Below are 24,530 nucleotides of genomic sequence, written 5' to 3' on the forward strand. Positions count from 1 at the left end.
ATGGACTTGAGGACATGGGGAGGGGGAAGGGTAAGCTGGGATGAAGTGAGAGAGTGGCATGGACTTATATATACTACCAAATGTAAAATAGACAGCTAGTGGGAAGCAGCTGCATAGCACAGGGAGATCAGCTTGGTGCTTTGTGACCACCTAGAGGGGTGGGATAGGGAGGGTGGGAGGGAGACGCAAGAGGGAGGACATATGGGGATATATGTATATGTACAGCTGATTCACCTTGTTATACAGCAGAAACTAAAACACCATTGTAAAGCAGTTATACTCCAATAAAGAGGTTAAAAAAAAAAAAAAGAACTCTTCCAAACTCACGGCCTGCCTATTTCTCAGGTTCTCTAGGACCCAGTGGAAAAAAAAAAAAAAAGAATCTTATTCATGCCAAGTGAGCTGTTATCAGTTTGCTTATTGATTTTTATCCCCATGCTGCAAACCTCAAAATGCCACAGCCCCAGCTGGGATCCCACCAAACCCATTCCTTTACTTATCCTTTCATTTTCCCAGTCATCTTTCTTTTTGATCCTTGACAACTTCTCCCTGCACCCACCTTCCGGGAATTAACAATTGCCCATTCAATTTTCCCTCTCCTGTCTCTTTAAGTCAGTAACTTCCCTAGGTTCCTAAGCGCTGGCAGCCTCCGCAGGCGTTCAGGACTCCCAGCAAGTCTCCAGGGCAGTGAGATTTGCAAGTGAATCTCCCTGATCTGAAAAAAATAGCACCAGTTTCCTAATCGATCTCTGACTTCCAGACAGCTACAAGGGCACCAGTGGGCTTCAAGACATCCAGTGAAGCAAGTCCGAGGACTGAAAAACCAAATCAATTGATAGTGGCAGCTCCAAAAAGGGAAAAGTCCCCAAACTGAACAAAATACAAAACCAATATAAAATCCAACTGACAAGCACACAAACAGCAGTGCAATGCTTTAAGCCTCAAATGCCTACCTCACAGGTTTCCCAAAGCTCTCTGCTCACACAGGCACCCTCCCCTGCCTCTGCTCGCTGGCTCCCCAAAAACGACGCTTTCTCAGCCTGAGCAACAAATCTCAAGTGTCAGGCTCTGAAATACACATGCTACACACGCTCAGACAGCCTCTCCGTGCCGGGTGCCCCTTCTCCTTCCCTCCCAGCCCCGGGCCAGCCCATGCCAATTCCCCGACAGGAGAGCAACTCCCTCGTGGGATGGAACTGGGGAAGGGAAGAGCGCAGACAGGAGTTGGGGGTCAATTCAAGTCACCAAGGACTGGGGGGGGTCACCCATCCAGGCGGGAAGGGTCCATCTTATCCCTTTCCTAACCTTAAAACCCCTCCGCAGAAGGTTTCTCCAGCCTCGTTCAGATCCCAGAACAAGTTGGCAGACTCCTGGCGTCCCCTGCTCGCACCCAGACCCCTCCAAGGCGGCAACCCCCAGGCGGCAGGACGCGGATAGCTTCTTACCTTTACAAAGCCCCGGTTCTTAAAAGCCTGGCTGGAGCCTCCAAGGAGTCCTGCGTTTTCCTTGACATTGGAAGCCACCAGTTTCAGAAACAGGGCACATGTCTAAATGAAACAGAAAGTAACCCGGGAACCCAGGCCAGACCCCCGACCTGCACTCGGCTTTGCCTCTCCGCAGCCTCTATGAGTCCTGGGACTCAGCCAGCCCGCCCAGCTGTTTCAGCCCGGAGAGAATTCAGAGGAAACTGCAGCTTGCAAGTCTGGAACTCACGGCCTGGGCTTTTTTTTTTTTTTTTTTTTTTTTTTTGAGTATTTGTTGAGCTTTTTAACATGCAGTTTGTCTCCTTCTGCAGGGAATTACTCAGTGAGCCTGTCACCTGACTCACAGCAGCTCCATTATATAATTCAAACTGTGCTATTTGAGTTCTGATCAGAAAACCACACTCCCCTCCCCCATCTATCTCCCCTCCCCCATTTCCTCGGCGTGGAAGGAGAGGCACTCAAAACACCAAACAATGAAAATTAATCTTTCTTGAAACTTCAGTGGAGGGACTTTCCCTGGCAGTCCAGTGGTTAAGACTTTGCCTTCCAATGCAGGGGCTGTCGGTTCGATCCCTGGTCGGGGAGCTAAGATCCCACATGCCCGGCAGCCAAAAAACCAAAAAAAACCCATAAAAAAACCAGAAGCAATATTGTAACAAATTAAATAAAGACTTTAAAAATGGTCCACATCAAAAAAAAATGTTTAAAAAGAGAAGAAATTTTAGTGGAGCTGCTGCATTTTTGCAGTGTATTTTTATTTCCCTTTGGTTTGATTTTTCTCCGGCAGAGGACTTCCTAAATGCCAATGCTGAGTTAGCAGGGATTTCTCAAGATGTAACATCTCAAGATGTAACTGTAGCAGTTTCCTTGATTTTCGTTTAGGACGGCTGTCTGTAGATTTAGGTAAATCAGTGAGTGGATTTGCAAATGACAGAGTGCATCATCAGTTGAAAAGCCTCAAGTAGATTTATAGCACCTGTGCAGATGAAATCCGAAACCTAGAATGTTTATTACTTTAGCCACAGTATCTAAGTTCTGTGAAATGTCAAAGGGGTAGATTGGGTTGAGAGGTCTTTAGCCAACCCCCTGCCCTGACCCTGATCTTCCTAAACCCTCCTCCAGCCACCTCAAATAAGCATAACATCCAACTGAAAATTGCACGCTTGCTATGCAAACACCACTTAATGGCCAAACCCCATTCTCTACTATCAACAATGTGGAAATCCTTAAGGCCAATCTAGATGGATATTTTGGAGACAGCACTTGTCTTGGGTGAAACTAAAAAAATTATTTCAGTCCCATTTTCCCCTTCTTAGCATCTGTCATCTCTGTTCAGATGATATATATTGAGGAGCAAGTATGTCAAAACAGAATTGACCCACGAATGAGATCTTTGAGAAATTTAGGTGGCATAAATGAGCATAACATTGAAAGCATCATGAAATAATCAACACTAAAAAACTCCAACCTGCTTGCTCTTTCCATGTCAAAGACAGATGAACTGTATGCCTTGGAGGATCTGGGCTCCCAGTCTCCTCCCAGACAGTGGAGACATTGCTGAATATGGGATATACTCCAAAAGGACTGTTCAAGTCTAGGGAAACAAATGCTAACATTGGTCACCTTCTTTTGGTTTTTCCTGGTCTGATCTCTTTTCTTCCTTCTGCATTTCCTCACTCACATCCACCCAAGGAAATTACCTTGTCTTTCCTGCCAGACTCCACCAGTGTACTAACAGTAGATACCATTGCTATATTAAACTGTGTGACATTAGACTGATACTGTGCCCAAAGAATAGCTTGCAAAATACTTTGTAACTATCTATCCACATATCCCTCTGAAGTGGGCATGGAATAATTATTATTCTCTTTGTCCAGACCCAAAGAAAGCCAGTAATATAGGTGAGAATTAGAAGTCAAGTTTCCTACTCTCAGAGCTCTGTTTTACAAAGGAAGACCAGATACACAGGAAAAAACAAAAACAAAAACACATGAATGTGTAAACCTGAATGACAGATTGATATCTGTTTATACCTCTCTCTCCAGGTGTGGTAAATACAATGTATTGTGGCAGTTGCTGTGGTAACTACTTCTTTCTTAATGAGAATAAGGCTATATAGTAAAATATTAGAAAACATCAGGTGGTGAGTGTGGTGTTCCAAGGACAAAGGACAACCCTGCCTGAAAAAGTGTCAGCGTCACACCCCCTACCGGACTCCCCACCATGTTATGATGGTTACAAAATTCCTGAGCCCACCTGGGTGACGGGACCTGTCCCAAATAAGGAAAGGCATCTGCCCTGTCCCACTCCCACCCTATAGAAGGAAGGTATATGTGCCTCCACCAATCAGTAAACGAAATTTTCACCTCGGACCATTCCTTTGTTCTCTGGCTATAAAAACTGATCAATAGCACATGTTCAGGCTCGACTCTCCCAGACTACTAAGAAGTCGGCCTGCTGTTCTGACAGGGACCCTTCCCTCTAATAAATTCTATCTTCTTTACATTCTGCCTAGAGTCTGGAAATTCTTTTCCAACCCACGTTCGGACCACAACAGTGAGACCCATACTAGTAATGGGAAGAAAAGCAATAACGCAAAATATACCTTTGGTCTGCATATAGTCCTTCAATACTGACACTGCAAAAATCAAACTTCCTAGACCAGTGTTGTCCAACAGAAATACAGTATGAACCACGTATGTAATTTAAAATTTTCTAGCTGTTGCGTTAAAAAAGAAAAAAAAAACTGGTGAAATTAATTTTGGTAATATATCTGCTTGACAAACACCAGCTGTCCAGCCCAGGGGCCCATCTACCTCCTACCTCAAATCCAGTATATTCAAAATATTGTTTCAGACTTCCCTGGTGGCGCAGTGGTTAAGAATCTGCCTGCCAATGCAGGGGACACGGGTTCGAGCCCTGGTCCAGGAAGATCCCACATGCCGCAGAGCAAATAAGCACGTGCGCCACAACTACTGAGGCTGTGCTCTAGAGCCCACAAGCCACAACTACTGACCCCATGTGCCACAACTACTGAAGCCCGCGCACCTACAGCCCGTGCTCCGCAACAAGAGAAGCCACCGCAATGAGAAGCCCGCGCACTGCAACGAAGAGTAGCCCCCGCTCGCCGCAACTAGAGAAAGCCCGCGTGCAGCAACGAAGACCCAACGCAGCCAAAAATATATTAATTAATTAATTAAAATTTTAAAAATCTTTAAAAAATATTGTTTCAACGTGTAATAACATAAAATTATTAACAGAATATTTTATATTCTTTTCTTCACACTAAATCTCTGAAATCTGATATGAATTGTATGTGTTTTACACTCACATCACATCTCACTTAAGAGTAGCTACATCTCAAGTGTTCAATGGCCACAAGGGGCCAGTGGCTACCACATTAGATGGCCCAGCTTCACGCTATATTCGGTCATTTTGGCTTGAAATTTGTTCTGTGAGTACACATTTGTCTATCTCTACTTGGAACTTTTAGAAAAATGAATTGCATTCATTTGGTTCTAGCTTTATGGCATAATTCAAGTGGTGTTCTCTTGGGTGGAGCAAGAAAATATCAAATAAGGTTGGAATTGAAATAGTATTAAAGATTCAGCTTCTTTCGTGCCACCAGAGGATCGTGAAGATTAAAAAAATAAACTTCAGGTTTATAAAAAGTTCCTTCCTTGAGTTGTCCCAATCGCCCAAGTTAGGGACCTCAGAGTCATGCTGACTGTCCTTTCTATGTACCCCCTCTCTCTGTCCTCTTCTCTCAGCCCCTCACCTTTTTTCAAGTCCGAGGACCTCTGCGATAATCTAGATGAACCCAAGAACTCGTGCCTGGTCTCCCTGCCTCCACTCTCCACCCATTCAAGTTCATATTCTATCCTGCCTTCAGCGTGAACATGCACTGAAAGCAGACATTAATCATGGAGCTTCTCAGGACTTCCCTGGTGGTCCAGTGGGTAAGACTCCACGCTGCCAATGCAGGAGGGCCCGGGGTCGATCCCTGTTCAGGTAACTAGATCCAGCATGCATGCCGAAACTAAGAAGTCTGCATGCTGCAACGAAGATCCTGCGTGCCGCAAGTAAGACCTGGCACAGCCAAAATAAGTATTAAAAAAAAAAATCTTGGAGCTTCTCAGCTTAAAGCCTTTAATAGCAACCTGCTAACTTTCAAATAAAATCCATACTCCTTGTCATGATATAAGGCAATCATCAATTGGCCTTCTGGGAACTTTCTGGCCCATCTCCTGGCTAACCATTCTTTGATTTTACCCGGGTCTACATTCTTGACTGTGCCATGATTTCCGTGACTCCATGACTTTGTTTAAAGTCTGTTCCTTCTGCCTGGAATGTCCTTCCTTAAAATGCCTACCCCTCACCAAACAGCAAAATCCATCCAGCCTAGCTCCAATATTTACTGTAGCTTTCCTTGATCTTGCAAAATTAACAGCCAACTCATCTGTGTTATCATGGCACTTTTATAAATAGATGTGTTATAACATTTAGCACATTCTATTATAATTATATGCTATGCTAGACAAAGATTTCCTCAAGAAGGGGAACCACATACCACTTACTTTTGAATTCACCTTGGGACATAACAGGATCTCAATAAATGCCTAAGGAATTCCAATACTCTTTTCTTCCCATTTCTCCTTCTTCTAATTGTCTAACCACATGGTACATCCTCACCATCATTACATAGCAGCCAATATTTATTTGTACTACTGTGTACCAGACACTGTGTTAAGCATTTTACATAAATTTCATTTAATTCCAACAACAAATCTACAAGGTAGGAACTTAGCCTCGATTTTTAATAGCTGTGGTATCTTGAATGCCATTTCATTCTTTCAACAGGTGTTTTAAGGTCATTCTTAGAAACACTGGTTATGACAAGTAGATATGCAGGTATGCTTCTAAAGAACGCAAGATTGCATACTTGATTGTTAACTCATTTGTCAACAGGCTATTGCATGTGTCTTGTTTTACAGTTTTAGTCTCTCCATCTCTTCAATGCTTCTAATTCTTAGTGGGCTGAGAAAACAGAAAACCTAACTTAATAATATTTTGTGCAGAATAAGAGCATGGTGGCTTTGAGTAAGGGCATGAGAAACGCTGCCCCATCGATATCACAGGATGTGACATTTAGTTTCGTTGCTCAGAGTCATTTTGGGGTTTATATCTGGCTCTTGAGTTATTTCCACATAATTCCGTTTAGTCGTGCTTTAAAAAGCAGGGGGATCAACACCAAATGCTGATGAGGATGTGGAGCAACAGGAACGCTCACTCATTGCTGGTGGGAATGCGAAATGGCACAGTCACTTCGGAAGACAGTTTGGTGGCTTCTTTCAAAACTAAACATACGCTTGCCTTGCAATCCAGCAATTGCACTCCTTGGCATTTGCCCAAACGGACTGAAAACTTATATCCACTCAAAAACCTGCACACAGATGTTTAGAGTAACTTTATTCGTAATTGTCAAAACTTGAAAGCAACCAAAATGTCCTTCAGCAGGTGAATGAATAAACTGTGGTGCACCCAGGCAGTGGAATATTATTCACGTTAAAAAGAATGAGCTATGAAGCCATGAAAAGACACAGAGGAACCTTAAGCGTCCATTACTAAGTGAAAGAAGTCAATCTGAAAAGGCTCCATGAGGCACGATTCCAAGTATATGACATTCTGGGAAAGGCAAAACAATGTTGACAGTAAAAAGATCAGTGGTTGCCAGGAGTTGGGAGGATGGGAGGGATAAGTGGAGCACAGAGAGATTTTTAGGGCAATGAAGCTACTCTATATGATACGATAATGTATGTCATTGTACATTTGTCCCAACTCATTGAATGGACGGCACCAAGGATGAAACCTTATGTAACCTAAGGACTTTGGGTGATAGAGATGTGTCAGGGTCGCCCTTGTAGTAATGTGTCAGTGTACATGCTTCAGTTGTAACACATGTAGCACTCTGGTGCCTGATGCTGACAGCGGGGGAGGCCAGTGCATGGGTGGGGGGTAGGGTATATGGGAACGCTCTGTACTTTCTGTTCAATTTTGCTGTGAGCCAAAACTGCTCTAAAAAATAAAATCTATTTTTAAAAAAGTGTAGGGACCAGAGAATGGCTTGCCCATGGGTGCCCAGGGACCGTGCTCACTGGCTTCTGGCTTGAGGTACAAGTTGTTTTCCTGCTAGGTTGTCAGTTGCTCAAATTTATTAATTGCTTTCTCCACTTTGTTTCCACAACACCACTAAATAAACGGCATGTACTCAGGGATTAATAAATTCTCGTTTAAATGAAATGAAGGGAAAACACACTTAATGCTTCGAATAATAAATACGTATTTCCACCCACAGACACAGCATAATGGCCTTAGTGTCAACAGAAAACCTCTTACTGAGGCGGTTTCTGGAGACTCTGGAGCCTGGGACAGCCTCAGGCTTGGAGGAGGGGTTGCCCTGGAAGGTCTGGCGGTTGGGGGTCGGGGGGAGAGGCTAGAAGAGCGGCTAAGTTGAGAAAATTTAACTCTCTCTTTGACTCAAGCCTGGACATGCTCTCTGTGCCCTCAGGGACCAGCCCTTGGTCATCACCTGGCGGATTTACAATACGTTGCCCAGAGCGGGGCTAACTGCTGAGCAAAGTACTTGCCCTGTGGGCCTCAGTTTCCTCATCTGTAAAAAGGGATGGCAATATTGTGGGTTACTGTGGGTGTTACACGAGATCATGTCTATAATCACTCTGACACAGTGACAGTGTTAACTGATGGACAATGTTTACTCTTAGTATTACATATTATTAGATATTACATGATAATAATAAAGCATTGGAGATGCCATTAGGGGGCTCAAATGATGACAGTGCCTGTGTGAACCCCTCTTCTGCTATCTCACCACACCTTCTTTCTACTCAGTTTGCTGTTGGCACATATTAAGATGGTGAATTTATCGACTTCCATGACCTCTGTCTTCCTTCCTTCCCTCCCTCCTTCCTTCCCTCCCTCCCTCCCTCTTTCCTTCCTTCCTTCCTTCCTTCCTTCCTTCCTTCCGTCCATCCCTCCCTTCTTCCTTCTTTATTTTCTTCTTTCCTCCCCCACCTCTTCTCGTTTTCTCTCTCTTTCCATTTATTATTTTTTAAACGAGCTTATTTTGTCCCTTGCTATTCTTGGCCAACTAACTAAGACTCTTTGTATTGAGATCTTCTTGCCAAAGTCACATTAAGCTCACCAGGTTGCTAAACTTAGACCAGCCTGTTTCTGTTCTCTCGGAAGACCTGCAATACCATAAATAAGAGAGGTAGCATGTCAAAAGATTCTTGTTCACAGCTAAGGGGGCTGCTTCACACAGAGCTTCCCAGAAGGAAGACAGAGCCTGACAGGAAGAAGATCTCAGGCCTCAGGCATAATCTATAAAAGAGCAGTTAATACCTCACTCCCTGCCAAGTCAAGGCGACTGCCAATCTCAGAAGCCATCTTTCAAATTGCTTTTTGGCCAGCTCAGCATAGTGTCCATGTGACAGCTCTACTTTGTGAGAACAAGAGAAAAAAGCAGTTTCCCAGAGGGGTAGGCAGTTTCCTTTTCTTTCTACAAGATAAATACCCTTTAATTCTCTCCAAGGCACCGTGTGGAATTTATGTGATGACCTGTGTCCAAAAAGGACTAAGACCCAAGAAAGACACAAGAGGGGAGAGGGGACACACAGTGGCCTTAAAAATGGGGCGAGTGAGGTTTTGAAAGGCGGAGAATGCGGTGGAGAGAGCTCTGGGATTGAACTCTAGGCCTGCCCCCTGCTCACTGGAGGCAAATTAATTAGCCTCTGTTCTTCCCGTATGAGATGCTAATGATAATAAACTGGGGGGAAGTCTGGGGTGACATCTGTAATGCATATATCAGGTGGCCTGGTGGAGAGCAGGTGCAGAATGAACCAGCCAGGTGGGTAGAGCCTCCATTCTTCATGTCTAAAGTGTAAAGAGACTGCCGTGTTCCTTCTGTAAAGTTCTTTGGTGGAAGTTAAATGAAACCTCCAGCGAAGGGTAAAGACCACGTGTGTGTGTCTTCCCTCTTACACCCCTGCCCCCCAACCCCGGCCCCAGATCTCCATGCTGCAGATTATATTTTCCACAGATGGACACAACTATATCTCCCATCCCACATACTGGTCTAGAATCTCGCCACTCCCCTGTCAAGTGGTGGGATCGAATTCCTCTCCCTCTGAATCTGGGGGAGGGGAGGGGTGCTTGGATCGTGCTTGTAGCCTGTGCAGTAGGAGCCTTTCTGTGGGACCACAGAGGCTAGGTCATAAAAGGCAATGCAGCTTCCACCTTATTAGCTGGAATACTTGCTCTTGAAGCCTTCAGCTGGCACGTAAGCAGGTGACTGCATTGGGGTCACCATGCTATGAGGAAGCCCAACCTGGCCCATGTGCAGAGACCATGGAGAGAATTTCCAGAAGCCCCACCCTCTCCCCCAACCCCACATCACTGACTGACAGCAACCTCAAGAGAGACCGGAGCCAAAAATCACACATCTGAGCCCTTCCTGAACTCTCGATCCATGTTGATAGAATGTAGATGATAACACACAACAAAACCCAACTGGGGAACATCCCCAGCAGTACAGCGATTAAGACTCCGCGCTTCCACTGCAGGGAGTGCGGGTTCGATCCCTGGTCGGGGAGCTAGGATCCCACATGCCACGTGGTGCAGCCAAAAAAACCAAAAAAAAAAAAAAACCCCAAAAAACAACCATAATTGGAAGAGAATCATGGCCTCCGTTACACTCTCCTAGAGCAACGTAACATAGGGTTCAAGGATCAGACCTGGGAACTGGGGAGAGCCAGGGTTTAAATTGACCCTACTACTTCAGCTTGTGACCCTTAACAAGTCCACATGTCTAAAAAGGTGATAAAAATAATGCCTATGGACTTCCCTGGTGGTCCAGTGGTAAAGAATCCACTTTCCAGTGCAGGGGATGAGGGGTCGATCCCTGGTCGGGGAACTAAGATCCCACATGCCTAGGGGCAGCGAAGCCTGTGCGCCACAACTACTGAGCCCATGCGCCTCAACTAGAGAGATAAAACCCACACGCCACAATGCAGAGCCTGTGCACTGCAACAAAAGATCCTGCATGCCACGGCTAAGACCCGACGCAGGCATAAAAATAAAATAATAATAATAATGCCTAGGTCATCAGATTATTGTCAGGGTAAATGAGGTGGTTCATGTTAAGTTCTTAGTATCATGACTGGCACCGAGCAGACACATATCTTAGAGACTGTTTGTCATTACCCTCATCACCACCACTAACTCTATTCTAATCATTACGACGGGTTTTGTTTCTAAGGTCTTAGAGCTGGCGAGAATATACCCCCTTTTCCTTTAATCACACTTTCTTCTATTTAGACATGTTCCCTTCAACCCATAATCTGTACAACTGCATTTCTCAGCCTTCATGCTAATGTCACAATCATGAGGAATTGTTTTAAAAAAATCCAATCAGTCTTAGCTCCTTCATCCTGCTCACCCACAATCAGCCATCGCTTTGCCCTCAGTGTTTTTGACTGTCTTAGTCATCATTACCTAGGAAACACCAAATATTCTGGAGCAGGAAGTCTGTTTTGACTAAGGATGCAGAACCATCTATCTACGTCTGTTGGACCACTCAACTCAGCTTTTCCTTCAGTGATGTGGAAGGGCTCATCAAGTACCTACAATGAGCCAACAGAGGAGAAAATTAAGGTTCAAAAAGATTGGAAACAGCATTAGAGTTTCATTGTTCATTCACTAACTCATTTGTATGTTCATTCGATCATTCAACAAATAGCTATTAACAGCTTTCTCTCTGCCAGGCTCTGGACATACAAACATGAACAGTCTCACTACTTTTGATTTTGATTTTCCCCCAAGTCATTAATTCAATACATCACTCATTCAAAAATAAACATTTTTGTTTTTCCATGTGTTTTTTTCCATAGTCTCTGCTGTTTTGAAGCTTATAGTTTTGCTCAAGGGCAGATAATTAAACATGCAACAATGATAAAGAGTGCTAAGAGCTACTGGAGGGGAAACAGAGAGTTGTGCTTAGTAATAGGACTTAGTCTGGAGGAATGGTGAAGGAGGGCTTCCTGGAGGAAGTGGCTTTATATGGGGACTGAAGGAGAAGTGGGAGTTAGCCAGATGGAAGGTGGGCAGAAAGGGAGAGTGATGTAGGCAGGGTCAATTGCTTGTGTGAAGGTCCTGAAACCAGAGCGAGTGTGGGAATAACTGAGGAACTAGAAAAAAATCTCAACCCAAAGGTCACCAGGAAGTCTTCAATATCCCTTTGATCTCCACTCCCAGAATTTTCCTTTGTCCTTTCTACTTTATCTGGCTTACAAAGTGTATGTTTAATAAATGCTCGTGGAACTGCTGTTTCCCTTAAAGTAATCTGATGGCACTATTATTTTAAGGGGACAGATATGGTTTGTTGAAGCACACAGCTACACACACACGTACATACACAAACCCCCAACACTTTTAGTAAATTCAAAAAAGGGAGTTATTTTCAGTTTATGTTTTTTTAAAAAGTTTATGTTTATAGACGTTGTTTTATTAATTTTATTTGCAATTTATTTTTTAATTAAAAAATTAACTATAGATATGTCATTGTGAATGGTGAGGTGATTTTCTTAATTAACTCCATTGCTGTTTAATCCTCTTTAATATGTTTTCCATTCCCAGGCAGCTGGCTTTTGTCATCAAACAAATAGAGAGGTAAAACTGTAATTGGGCAGATTGAACTAGACGCTTAGAATTGAGTGTACGTAAGAGCCCAGAAGTTGGGATCAGCCTCTCTCCCTGTACCCACTACACTGGGATTTCTGCTCTCTATCACTACCTTAGTGCCCAGACACACTGTGATTTCTGCTTTTCTTTCTGTGGCTACTGTCTGGTAATAAAAGAAGAGCTGTCCGTTTTGTCATCTGTAGAACAGAGGGTAATGTTTCTTAATTAATGAAAGGAAGTGGTGCAATGTAGTGAGAACATTGCAATTGTCTCCAATTAATTCCACATGCAGTTTGGCAAAGCTAATAATCCATAAAATGACCTAGGATCTAAATATGGAGAATAATAATCTTTTATCAGTCATTTTTCTATCTTCCCAGCAAAAGCAAGAAAAGTCCAAGGCCAGATGCATAGAAGGTCTACAGATTTACAGTATCATAAGTTCCTGACTATAATCTTAAATAGAAAAGAAATTTACATGTGCCATTCAGATCTTACGAATTCCCACATGTTTTACAACCTCTATAATTCATCATGTATTGACGGGTGTCAGTTCAACCACCAGTGGAGCAGTTATTTGACTGTTTACATCATTTGTCACCAAAGCAAAGACATCTTCATGGTCATGGAAGAGCAGGAAAGACCTTTTCATTCCCTCAGACCTTGCATTTCTAAACCCTTCAAGGATAGAGAATGAATGTGTCATGCACATCTATGAACCCCTAAAAAGTATCTCATGGAACATCGTACTACAGCTCCATAATACCTTTTAAAAAAAATTAGGGTAAAATACACATAACATAAAATTCACCATTTTAACCATTTTAAGGAGTATAATTCAGTGCCATTTAGTACATTCACAATGTTGTGCAACCATCACCACTTTCTAGTTCAGTAATATTTTAATCAACCAAAAAGGAAACCATGTAGCCAATAAGCACTCACTCCCCATTCTCATAATACTGTGTCCCTGACTCACGTTGCAATGGCTCACCTGTCTCGACATAATTCACGACTCTGCAGCTCCTCAGAATCCCAGGGTTACACTTGAAGGATTTTTAGCTCCCACCCGCTTTAGATGAGATTCAAGCAGAGAGGCAGGAAGTGGTGAGAGGGCAGGAAGTGGTGAGAGAGCAGGAGTGGCATCTGGCTGCAAGCTCCCCAAGGGTCCTGGAGAAATGAGCTGGGTGACAAGACTGCTTATCTCTTCTTTCCTTTCAGTCAGCCCTCCTGCACCAGGGTTTTCTATATGCTTCTGTTCACAGTTATACTGTGCAAAGAAGACCCTTCCTTTACAGGGGAGATTTATGCCATAACAAATGGTTATTAAGAGCACTGCATGCAACGGGCCAAGTGATGGACACCATATAGGAGGCTGGTTAACCATCACTTACTTGTAACGAATTTGCTGTCACTCTGGGGATACTCCTTAAAGGGATGTTTACTGCTGGTCTGGTTTAGCCTTTCACCAACTGAAGGTTTATCCAAATGTACTGGGGCCCAAGGATTTTCTGTAGGTGAACTGGCATGGGTGAGTGACCTTGGCCGTAAACCTCGCCAGTAGCAAATGATGGCTCACGTGGAATTGGTGCCACAGGGACCCCAGTAAGCATAACATCCAAGTGAAAACTGTATGCTTGCTATGCGAACACCTCTGAAAAACCAAATCCCCAACGAGCCTCTACTTTAAACCATACTGAAATTCCCAAGGCCCATCTATATAAATATTCTGAAGCCACCACTGTCTTGGGTGAAGGTAGTAAGAATCATTTCAGTCTGCCCCTATTTTTCTGTCCCAGCACCGTCAATGATAGGACAGCAAGTGTCTCTGTCCAAATGATACATATTGGGGGCAAGTGTGTTCAAACATTGGAATTCATCTATTCATAAGAGGCTGAGAAACGTAGATGGCATAAACGAGCATAACACTTAGAGTTTCACTAAACACGGCTATCATCATAAACATTTCCAACCTGTTTGCTTTTTACATGGCAAAGCGAGGACGAGCTGTATGCAGGACATGACACAGGGAGGCTGGGAGTCGGCATTTCAGTCCCTTCTGGCAGCACATGGTCCCCAAAGCCCTGTGAGAACTCATCTCTTCTTCCATTCAAGGTTTGAAGTGTATTGAAATTCTAAAGTGTTTGAATTCTAAACTGAATTCCGGCCAGCCATCTATAAAGCAATTTTATCTCCACTGAATATTTCACCATCCTAAATAGAAACTCTTCCAGCCTATTACTCCGTTATTTAAATTGTTACTAAAGAAAAGTCACTCTAAAACAAATATATTGAGGCTTCCATGAGTTAGAACGCATCCTGTATGAGAAATTCATCTTTTAACACTGAAAGATGAAAGGCAATTTTAAGAAGCCTGAACAATTCCATCCTACACTGTGAGTTATTTAATTGCGGTAGGAATACATGTACCAAGAATCATTCCTTAATTAGTCTAAACCTAAAACAGCAGTTGTGAAACGTGAGACTTGAGCTGATGCAACAGGGTGTGCTTTTGCCGTGTGGGGCACAGACCATGATGCTTTTCAGGTTTTATTTTTAAAGTTTGGGTGACTACAACTTAAACCAATAGCAGAGGGGAAAGGAATCATTTAGTTGCCTCTCTTATTACACCTCTCCCGCAAAACGTTTGCTTTTTGGTAGCATTTACCTAGCTAGCGAGGTGTTACTCTGTGTCCTGAGGACTGAAGCATCTGTGGTTTGATCACAAATTGTATCGTAAACAAACTGAGACAGATGATTGCCACCCTAACTCATGATAAAGTGGGAAAAGAAACGGCACTCGTTTAATTCAGCACCCTTGCTTGATATAAAACTTGAGCAAGCAACAAGCAGCAGTTTGGTGTAGAAGAAAAAGTTTTGGACATCATGTCAGGACACCTGGATTTGAGGTCCCCCTGCCACCTCGGGCACCCCCCTCACTCCCTGGGCCTTGGTTCTCTTCGGTGCTTTCTTAGGTTGCATGCATTTCTGAGATGCTAGGACCCTGTGGTCAGGAGGGTACAGCAAGCAATAAAGAGCAGTGGGGTGGCATGAAGATTGGCCTTGGCTAATCTACTGCTTTCCTCTAATTAGCACGCGCCATGAGTAAGCCTTAGACTTGGCTGGGATTTTACTGATGAGGAAAGAGTTCTGGCAAGGACAAGTGACTTGTCGACAGTCACACCGTTAGTAAATGTGGGAGAGAGTGCAAACCAGGGATTTCTGTGCTAGGTCATCTAGGGCCATCTCTCCTCAGATTACAGAGAAACAAGGCGACATCTAAATGAAAGGCTTTACACCTGCACTTTTCAGGGGCTACTCACTACCCTTGGACTAGCAAAACATCACAGCTTTTGGAATCGAGAATTCTCAGTTCTGGCTCATCGTGATTTTGCCACACAATGCAGCCTCTATGTGTCTTATTTTAACCTTTTTTAAAGAGCAGCTGTATTATGTAATGATTAAGAGTGTGGGTCTAATACAAAGACTTGTACGTGAATGTTCATAGCAGTTTAATTTGTAATAGCCCCAAACTGGCTATTAATATAGCCCAGTGTCCACTAACAGGTGAATGGAGAGACAAATTGGGGTATATCCAATACAACGGAACACTTCTCAGCAATAAAAGTGAACCGTCGATACCTGTGATGTGGATGAATCCCAAGCTAATTATGCTGAGTGAAAGAAGCCAGACGAAAAAAGAGTTCATACTATATGATTCCATTTGTATAAGACTGTGGGAAATGCAAACTCATCTATAGTGACAGAAAGCAGGCCAGTGGTTGCTTGGAAATGGGAGTGTGAAAAGGGATGGATTGGGGGGAGGTGGTGAAAAGGAGGCATGAGGAAACTTTTGGGAGTGAGACACAGATTCATTATCTTGATGATATGATGGTTTCACGAGCATATACATATGCTAAAGATTCTCAGATTTCACACTTCAAATATGTGCAGTTTATTGCATAGCAATTATACCTCAATACAGCTGTTCCAAAAAACAACCCTCCCCCAAACCTCAAGGGGTCTGGAGTTGAAATCCAGCCTCACGATCCACTAGCTATGTAACCCTTGGTAAGTTACTAACCTATCTCCAGGAGGACGATAATCATTTCTATCTCACAATGTTGCTGTGAGGATTAAATGAGTTAATCCTTGTAAGGTACTTAATACAAACTAGCTCTTATTATTATTTTCCCAGAACCACGGAGAAAGGATTCTGTTTTATCTTTTGCATCTCATTCCCATAAGATTTGAATTCATTAGTCTATTTAAGGCATATTAAAGTGAGGCTCATTCATGCAGGTTTTTCAGATCTCTACTCAGCAACCCTTTTGGGAGCTTTTTCCTGACCACACTCTAAAATAGCACCCCTTCCCCAGTCACTCGTTAGACACTTCTCCTGATTTATTTTCCTCCCTGACACTTATCGCCATCTGATGCTACTTTATACAGCTCCTTGTTTATTTGTTTACTCTGTCTCCCTTCACTGGAACATAAGCTCCCTGAGACCAGGGAACTTGGTCTGTTTGGTTCGCTGACATAAAAGTCACTCAAGAAGTGTGTGTTGAGTGTTGAATAGATGAATGACTGCATTATCTCCAAGAACCTTCCTTGGTGATGGTGGCAGTATGGTGGTAGCTGGCCGTCACCATGGCACTGTGCATACTGGTAGCGTGTATATGTCCATGGCCCCCTGCGATCGCTGCAGCTGGCCTAACCCTATAGATAGCTGGGTAAAAAGAAGACCAGAAATTGGTCAGATCAGTGAGTCCTAATCTCACTTCATTCCTGGCTCTGCAGGAGTTAGAGACTGCATAGGCTGAATAATGTATTTGAAAAAATAAGATCAGGGCCTGGGACTGTTACAAAAATGATGAAGAATAGAAATCTAAAGTTTTAGAAAGTTGTGAACATCTAGGCTTTGATGGAATCCATCCCTAGACTCTTTCTTTTGATAGTCAATAAGAAGAGAAATTGGATAAAAATTGAGTCCAGGGTACAAAGTCACCCTTGCCCTCCAGGGGCCCTGTAAAGTGAAACCAACTGGTTTTGGCTTGAGTAACTCAAGACCTGCCCAGACTGTCTTTTTTCCTTCTTTTGAATTCTATGAATGCAGGTTACACGTCTAAGCCTCAAAGAAGTTAATTGTTGACTTGCTTCCATTTGCCTGTCTTCTCCTCCTCCTGCCGTGTCCTGTAGATGCTATTTCTGCAAGTTTGAAGCTTTAGGAGAAATGTGGACATGGCATTAATGTCAGTTCAGTGTTATATCTTCTAAAAAGATGCATCTAAACAACACTCTATGGAAGGTACGCTTGGACCTGCAATTGTATTGCAATCAATCCTTGTGTGAGTACGTTTATTTGATATCTTTGTATAAGCAGATCACAGAATTTATTCTGCCTTGAACTCTCTCCTTAGGAATCTCCAAACAATGCCTTATAAATAAGTAGCACATGTTTCAATGCATACAAAAGACTTCCTGAATTAGCATTTGTCATCTTTTATGTTTTAATTATCTCATTTGATCTCTTTATTGTTGCAATTACATTCTAATTTTGTGTGCAGACACTTGAGTGCCCTGGGCTAGATTAATCAATTAATATTACAATTACTATGATAGCAATAGAAATATAAGTGGATAGGTGGCTACAGTAGCTCCAGATCCATTATTTTAATTCTGAATAAAGGGAGTCTGGCTGTGGAAAATTCTTTCAGACTATTTTGAAGTTAAAAAAAAAACGAGATTCTTCCTCAAATCCTAAAGGTACATAATGGGTTTGGATTTTTTTTTTCGGTTTTGTTTTGTTTTGGTGCTAAGTCAACACTCTTTTTTTTTTTTTTTTTGATGCAAGTATGCATAGCTCTTTAAGGAACAACACGACTCTCTTTATCTTGTTTTCTACAACCCTTAGTCTGAAATCTCACGGCAGAGGCCTTGATCAATGGCTCTCAATGAACAGGGAGTTTGAGCCGGTTGTCAGGGCAATAGGGTCCAGGCAAAATAAGGAGACATATCTCAGCCATGGGGTGACCTCCCTGTTCAGGGCACAAGTCTAAGAGATTTTCCAGAAGCCCACTGCCTCTCACACAAGACACAGAGCCTGGCAGCCAACGTGAGTGCAGGGCCCAACACAGAACTGAGTTCGTTCTTGCAGCTTTGCAGGAACCCTATGGTTAGACAGAAATAAAATGAGGAAGACAGGGTCCTAAGATCTTTTTCAGTCCCAAGAAAGATATTCATCCTCCAGATTACTGCTCCCCTATCAAACTACCCCCAAACCGAAACACACACACATACAGAGTTACCAACATCTACATATTCGCATGCAAACACAGGCATGCCATAAATAAGATAATAAATCAATATCTGAGACACTCTTTTCCCTTCATCTGAACTTCTATATTGTAGCATCAATATATAGTATATTGTGCTTTTGGTTCTTATTTGTTCTCTGAACCATGGGTGCATTTTGTTCACACATTGGTTCGAAGTCATCCGTAACATTTATTGAGTCACACAGTGACTATTATCTCATTTAATCCTTGTAGCAAACCTGTGAGGAAGGTGCCACAGATAGGGAAACTGGGGCACAAGAGGGGCACATAACCTGGTGAGGTAGAGACAGGGCTTTGTACATCTTGAGTGTCCCTCAAAGAGCAGTACAAACACATACAAGGTGGCCGGCAGGAAACTATTAATTAGAGTTTAACCCATCTGGTGAGTAAATGCATGCTTTGTCAGGGTCCTTGGGAGTTGATGCAAATCTGAAATGATCCTCAAAACCATGGCTCATCAGAGCCATGGAGTAAGTCTTATGGACTGTCATGGGTTGAATTATGTCCCCCTCCCCCCAAAATATATGAAATTCTAAGCCCCAGAACCTGTGAATGTGACATTATTTGAAAACAAGGTCTTTGCAGATATAATCGAGTTAAGATGAGGTCATTAGGGTGGGTCCTAATCCAATGTGACGGGTGTCCTAATGGGAAGAGAAGAAAGCCAAAGACAGATGTGTACATAGGAAAGATAATGTGAGACCCAAAGGGGAGAAGGCCAGGTGACAATGGAGTCAGGGGTTGGAGTGATGCCTCTACAAACCAAGGAACACCAAGGGTTGCAGTCTGCCACCAGAAGCTAGAAGAGGCAAGAAAAGTTCCTCCCGTAAATTCTTCAGACAGAGAACATGGCCTTGCTGACACCTCGATTTTGAGCTTCAAGCCTCCAGAACTGTGACAGAATCAACTTCTGTTGTTTTAAGCCATCTGGTTTGTGGTACTTTGTTGCAGCAGCCCTAGGAAACCAATATACACACCAACCCGTATTTTCCCTTTCTATACAAGATGAAAGAATAAATGTCCTCTCTGACTTCTACAGGCTCCTTAAACAAGGCTCATGCTGAGTAAAGAATTGCCCAGCTGCAGCTGGGACCCCAGTAGGTGTGGGCTAAGGTAGTTTATGTAGGAGCTCTCTTGAGGAGTCCATGGTTTCTAGGGAATGCAACTCTAGTCGAAGAGTCCACTCAAAGTTTGACACTGCTGGTCCTGAAATTGAGCAGGACCCTGTGGGGTTCCTGGGCACAAAAGCCTTTCTGTGTCCCCCATTTCTTGGAAGTTACAGGAAATAGGCTTCATTCAGCCTCCATGACCTTTCCTGAGTTCCAATGAGCAGGTTCAAACAGTTGCTAATTAGGGAAGGGAGGGAATGCAGAGACAATGGAGGAACAGTCAAGAAACAATAGAGCAGCCTTGGGGCAGGGTCCTGCTTCCCCCTCAAGGGATACACAAAACAATATCTTTGAAATGTTTTGCAGATACAGAAACCCCACCAGGTGGGAGAAGTTAACTGTCTGCTGCCCACAAGCATGGAGATCCCAGACCAGTTGGAACAAGAAGGTTGATGATGTTGACCCCCAACCAATCAGAAGAATGTCCACGAGCTGATTACGACCTCTTTGAACCATTGCTATAAAACTTCTCACTACCCCTTCCAGATGGGGACACACAGTTTTGAGGGCATTAGCCCGCTGTGGTCACCTTTGCCTGGCAAAGCAATAAAGCTATTCTTTTCTACTTCACCCAAAACTCTGTCTCCGAGATTTAATTCGGTGTCAGGGTACAGGGGCCGGATTCAGCTTCAGTCCCACTCTTGCTTCATCCATATTCCCCAAAAGGGAAAAGTCTGGACCTTTTGGGAATATGAAGACATTAAGATGTGAATCCAGATCAAAAGGAGAAAAGCTATCCTGAGGTGTCGTCAGGTATCTAATATCCTGGCATGAACCTCATTTGTTGGCTCTTTCTGATTTGGCTCTGAAGTTCCAGACTCTGTCCTGTGCTGGTCCATTAAGAATCTTCACAGACCTTTAACAAAAACAGTCCTTTTGGGAGATATATTGTTTTTATTCTGAAATTATGCTTTTCTATTTTTAAAATGTTAACATGTCCTTTGTTTTGTGAAATGAAGGTGATTCTAAATAGTAAGTTTTTTTTTCTTTTAATATCCTTCCTGGACAAAATAAACAAAGTTGGTATTCCTATGCCAATCCCTGATTGTTTATTGAAATTTTATAATTTGTTCCATGGAAGTTCAAAGTCTGACCTTCTTAGATAGGCTGTTTGTAGCCCAGAGCTGTATCAGCTACCTTCTTCCTGATCTACTGTTTAGCAGGGAAATATAATGGAAGAGAGATGACAGAGAAAAGAACTGAGAAAACTGAGGGGGTTTTTAACATATAATTTACGTACAGTGAAATGCACACATTTTGAGAGTCATTTTGTTGAGTTTTGACAAGTGCAGAGCCCATGTAGGAAAGCTGAGTTTTGACTCCAGCTCTCCTATTTACCTAGAGGACATTGAACATGTTACGTAACTTTACGGTCTCAGTTTGCTCATCCGAAAACAAAGAGGATGGACTAGCAGGTCTCTAGAGATAATTCTCATCCCAGCAAGCAGATGCTGAGCGCCACCTGACTCTGATTTTTTTTTTTGGAAGTCCTCTTTGAAGATGAAGAATCAACTCCATGTTTATCTTTTCTACAAGTACATGGTGAACACATGCTAATAGCATGGCCCTCTTCTAGAGCTGGGGATGTAGCAGGGAATTGTCCATGAAGTAGTTTGAAAAGAAAAAAGTACTTTGATTCAGTTGATACTGTTGGTGCTCATCCCAGTGAAGATACCAGAAAGAATCAGCTTGGAGACGTCCATTCGTGTCATGGATTCTAACAGATCTATTTGCTACCTTTGTCTCTTCTTTTCTCCTAGTTTTCATGGCATTTAGATTCTCAGATTATGATCTGACCATCATTTTTTGAAGTATCCCTTTAGAACAACTAGTTTTATTAAGTGAAATGTCTTTTCCCATGAACATTTTAATTCATATAATCATTCTCGAGTATGCACATATTTGTGGGACATTTACAGCTTATAACTTACAATTGAATTTCCAACCGTAAGAAAAGTATGAAACCAATAACTCACCAAGATTTGGAATGAATGCTAGACATACAGATAGACACGTAAGATCAAGGGTAATGACTCTCAGCTTGTGAATTTCAGCCCCCACCATTTCCAAATTCTGTAACCCCAGGCAAGCAGTTGAACCTTACGGAACCTCAGTTTCTTTATGTGTAAAATGGGATAAAATAACAGTGCCCATTTCTTAGGGTTATTATGAGGATTAATGAGATAATGCTGATGAAGGATTAAGGAACTGTCTTAGCCCATTTGGGCTACTATAACAAAATACCACAGCCTGGGTGGCTTATAGAGAATAGAAATTTATTTATCACAGTTCTGGAGGTTGGAAGTCCAAGATCAGGGTACCAGCATGGTCAGGTGAGGGCCCTCTTCCAGGTCACAGACTTCTCATTGTATCTACACAAGGTAGAAGATGCTAGGAATCTCTGTGGGGTCTCTTTTCTAAAGCAATAATCTCATTCATGAGGATTTCACCTTAATGATTCCCAAAGGCCCCATCTTCTAATACCATCATCTTTGAGGAGTTAGGATTTCAACATATGAATTTTGGCAGGGGAGGTAGAACGCAAACATTCAGACCCTAGAGGAACCATCAGGATCATTGAAAGAAGTTTATTATTTGAGGAATTGGAATTGTTTAGCTCAGAAGAAAGAAGAATAAACAATGATTTCACAAATGTCTTTGAGCATACAAATGATAACTAGAATGACAAAAGATTTGGAGATCTCTTGAAAAGATTAAAGAATACATGGGCTTACATTATAATGAGAAGAAGTTTGGTTATAAGAAAAACAAAAGAAAGAAAGAAAGAAAAAATGTCTTGCCTAAGTACTGATTACACTGGAACTAGCTAACAAGGAGAACTTATGATTCCCATCCTTGGGGATATCCAGGAATGGTGCTGGCCACAATTGCTATCTTGGATGGTCTGCATATTGACTATAGAGACAGGCAGATGAATAAGAGAGTTTTTTGAAATTCCATCCTAAACTAGGATTCCAGAACAGGATCTGTCACTCTCTTCCTGTGAGATCCAGGCCAAGCCAAGCTACATCCTGGGCTACACTGTTGTTCTCAGAAGACATCACGTGGTAATGGCTCAGTAACAGGCAGGCGAATACAGGTAATCAAAAGAAAGCAGTTATCTAGAGTTGTGGTCCTCAGACTTGAATATGCATCAGAATTATCTGGAGGGCTAATTTAACACAGATTTCTGGGCCCCACCCCCAGAATTTGTGATTCAATCGTTCTTGGGGGTGGGACCTGGGATTTGCTTTTCTAAAAGTTTCCAGAGGATGCTGATATAGCTGATCTGGAGACCATACTTTGAGAACCACTGATCTGTAGAGAAAATGATGCTGAGAGGGGTAGAGTCCTACTGTCTGAGTGATGTCTGAATGCCAGAGTGGTGGCCTTGGTCCCAGCTGACTGAATCTCCCAGTGATGATATGCTGAGATCACCAACGAAATGAGTGATAAACCCTTTCCTCTCTGTCCTCAGCACACACCTGCCAACCTCTGCTGGCCTGCACTTTGCAGGAAGTATACAAGGGCAAGCCAGGGTGCACACTCCTAGGTCTTTGTGCTTATGTGAATCCGTTTGTGTGGGATTCTGCTTTGTGAATATCACCTCTATTTAGCTGAAGTCTTTGGATGCTGACAGGAACATTTTCATTTCATTCATCCCTTAACTCATTCACCCATCAAGCCAGCCTTTAAATATGTACTCAGTGTTTACGATGTGCAGAGTCCTATGGTGTGTGCTTACTTAGACTCTATTTCCAGTCTTCTCCTGGATTTATTTTGGGTCCCTGGGCATTTATATTAACTTGCCATGGTAGAGACTGCTGACCCCTCTCTTTTAGTAAGAGAACCCCCTCAATTTAGTAGGACATATAGCCATTGTGCTCAAAAGTAAGCTTGCGAACCCTCCATGCAGCTAGGTTTGACCATGAGACTAAATTCAGGCTAAAAGGGGATGAATCAAAGTAATGTGTATGGCTTTGAGGTTATCTACTTTAAAGAGAAATGTGCTTCTCCAAACTTCCTCTCTCCTGTCCCACTGTCTGAGAAGTGAGAGTAGCTGGAACAATCCTGGAAGCCACATGTTGAAGATGGCAGAGCCACTCCACCAGCCCTGGACCACTCCTTTCTAGGCTGTTATGTTAGAGAAAAACAAATTTCTATCTTGCTTAAGCCACTGTATTTTGGGGCCTCTTTGTTATAGCAGCTTAGCCTCTACCTTAACTAATACAATTGCCTACATCGCTGTCTTTTGCATTCGTTTGGACTCAAGGTTCAGCTCAAACTTTTCTTTTTTTTCTTTTCTTTTTTTTTTTTTTAACTGAGGTATAATTGTTTTACAATGTTGTGTTAGTCAGCTCAAACTTTTAGAAGCATGGTACTGATACATTCTTTCTTATACCTAGAACTGGCCTTGAATTGGTATTTGTTTCCACCCCTTCCAGTCAGAGTCCCAGATTGAGTCCCCCGTGCCCTCCTCTGTAGTGACCTACAACCTAGAGTACTTGTCCAAGGGACAAATAAATATTGAAGGACAGATGTGGCTGGTAATCCTGATATACAAAAGCTGTTATAACAACCCAAGCAAAGACAGTAATTACCAAATACTTGAGTAATTGTTTGAGAACCGATCATCAGCTCTCTGACAGTTCTCTTTCTTTTTGTATTGTCCCCAAAGAAGTCCTCCAGACACACAACAAAGCTCTGTTTGAAGGGAGTGTTTGGAGGTTTCCTCAATAGATAGAAAGTCTTTTGCTTGCAGCATTTTAGAGATAAAATAT

The 24,530-nt window shown here is 42.7% G+C and overlaps 1 protein-coding gene across 3 annotated transcripts in view; it reads right to left on the minus strand.

Annotated features, from left to right (window-relative positions):
* PHACTR1 (phosphatase and actin regulator 1) overlaps positions 1–24,530 on the minus strand; it is a 541,936-nt gene that overhangs the window by 305,705 nt on the left and 211,701 nt on the right. Inside the window, exon 1 of one of the 3 annotated variants that reach the window (XM_082344502.1) lies at positions 1,446–9,511. The exons of the other annotated variants lie outside the window; for them this stretch is intronic. The gene's annotated coding sequence lies outside the window, so the exon portion shown is untranslated. Of the gene's footprint in view, positions 1–1,445; positions 9,512–24,530 lie in introns of those variants that run through there. 3 annotated transcript variants of the gene reach the window in all.

Source organism: Balaenoptera borealis, assembly GCF_965194805.1.
Source record: "Balaenoptera borealis genome assembly, chromosome: 12".
Classification (NCBI taxonomy): Eukaryota; Metazoa; Chordata; class Mammalia; order Artiodactyla; family Balaenopteridae; genus Balaenoptera; species Balaenoptera borealis.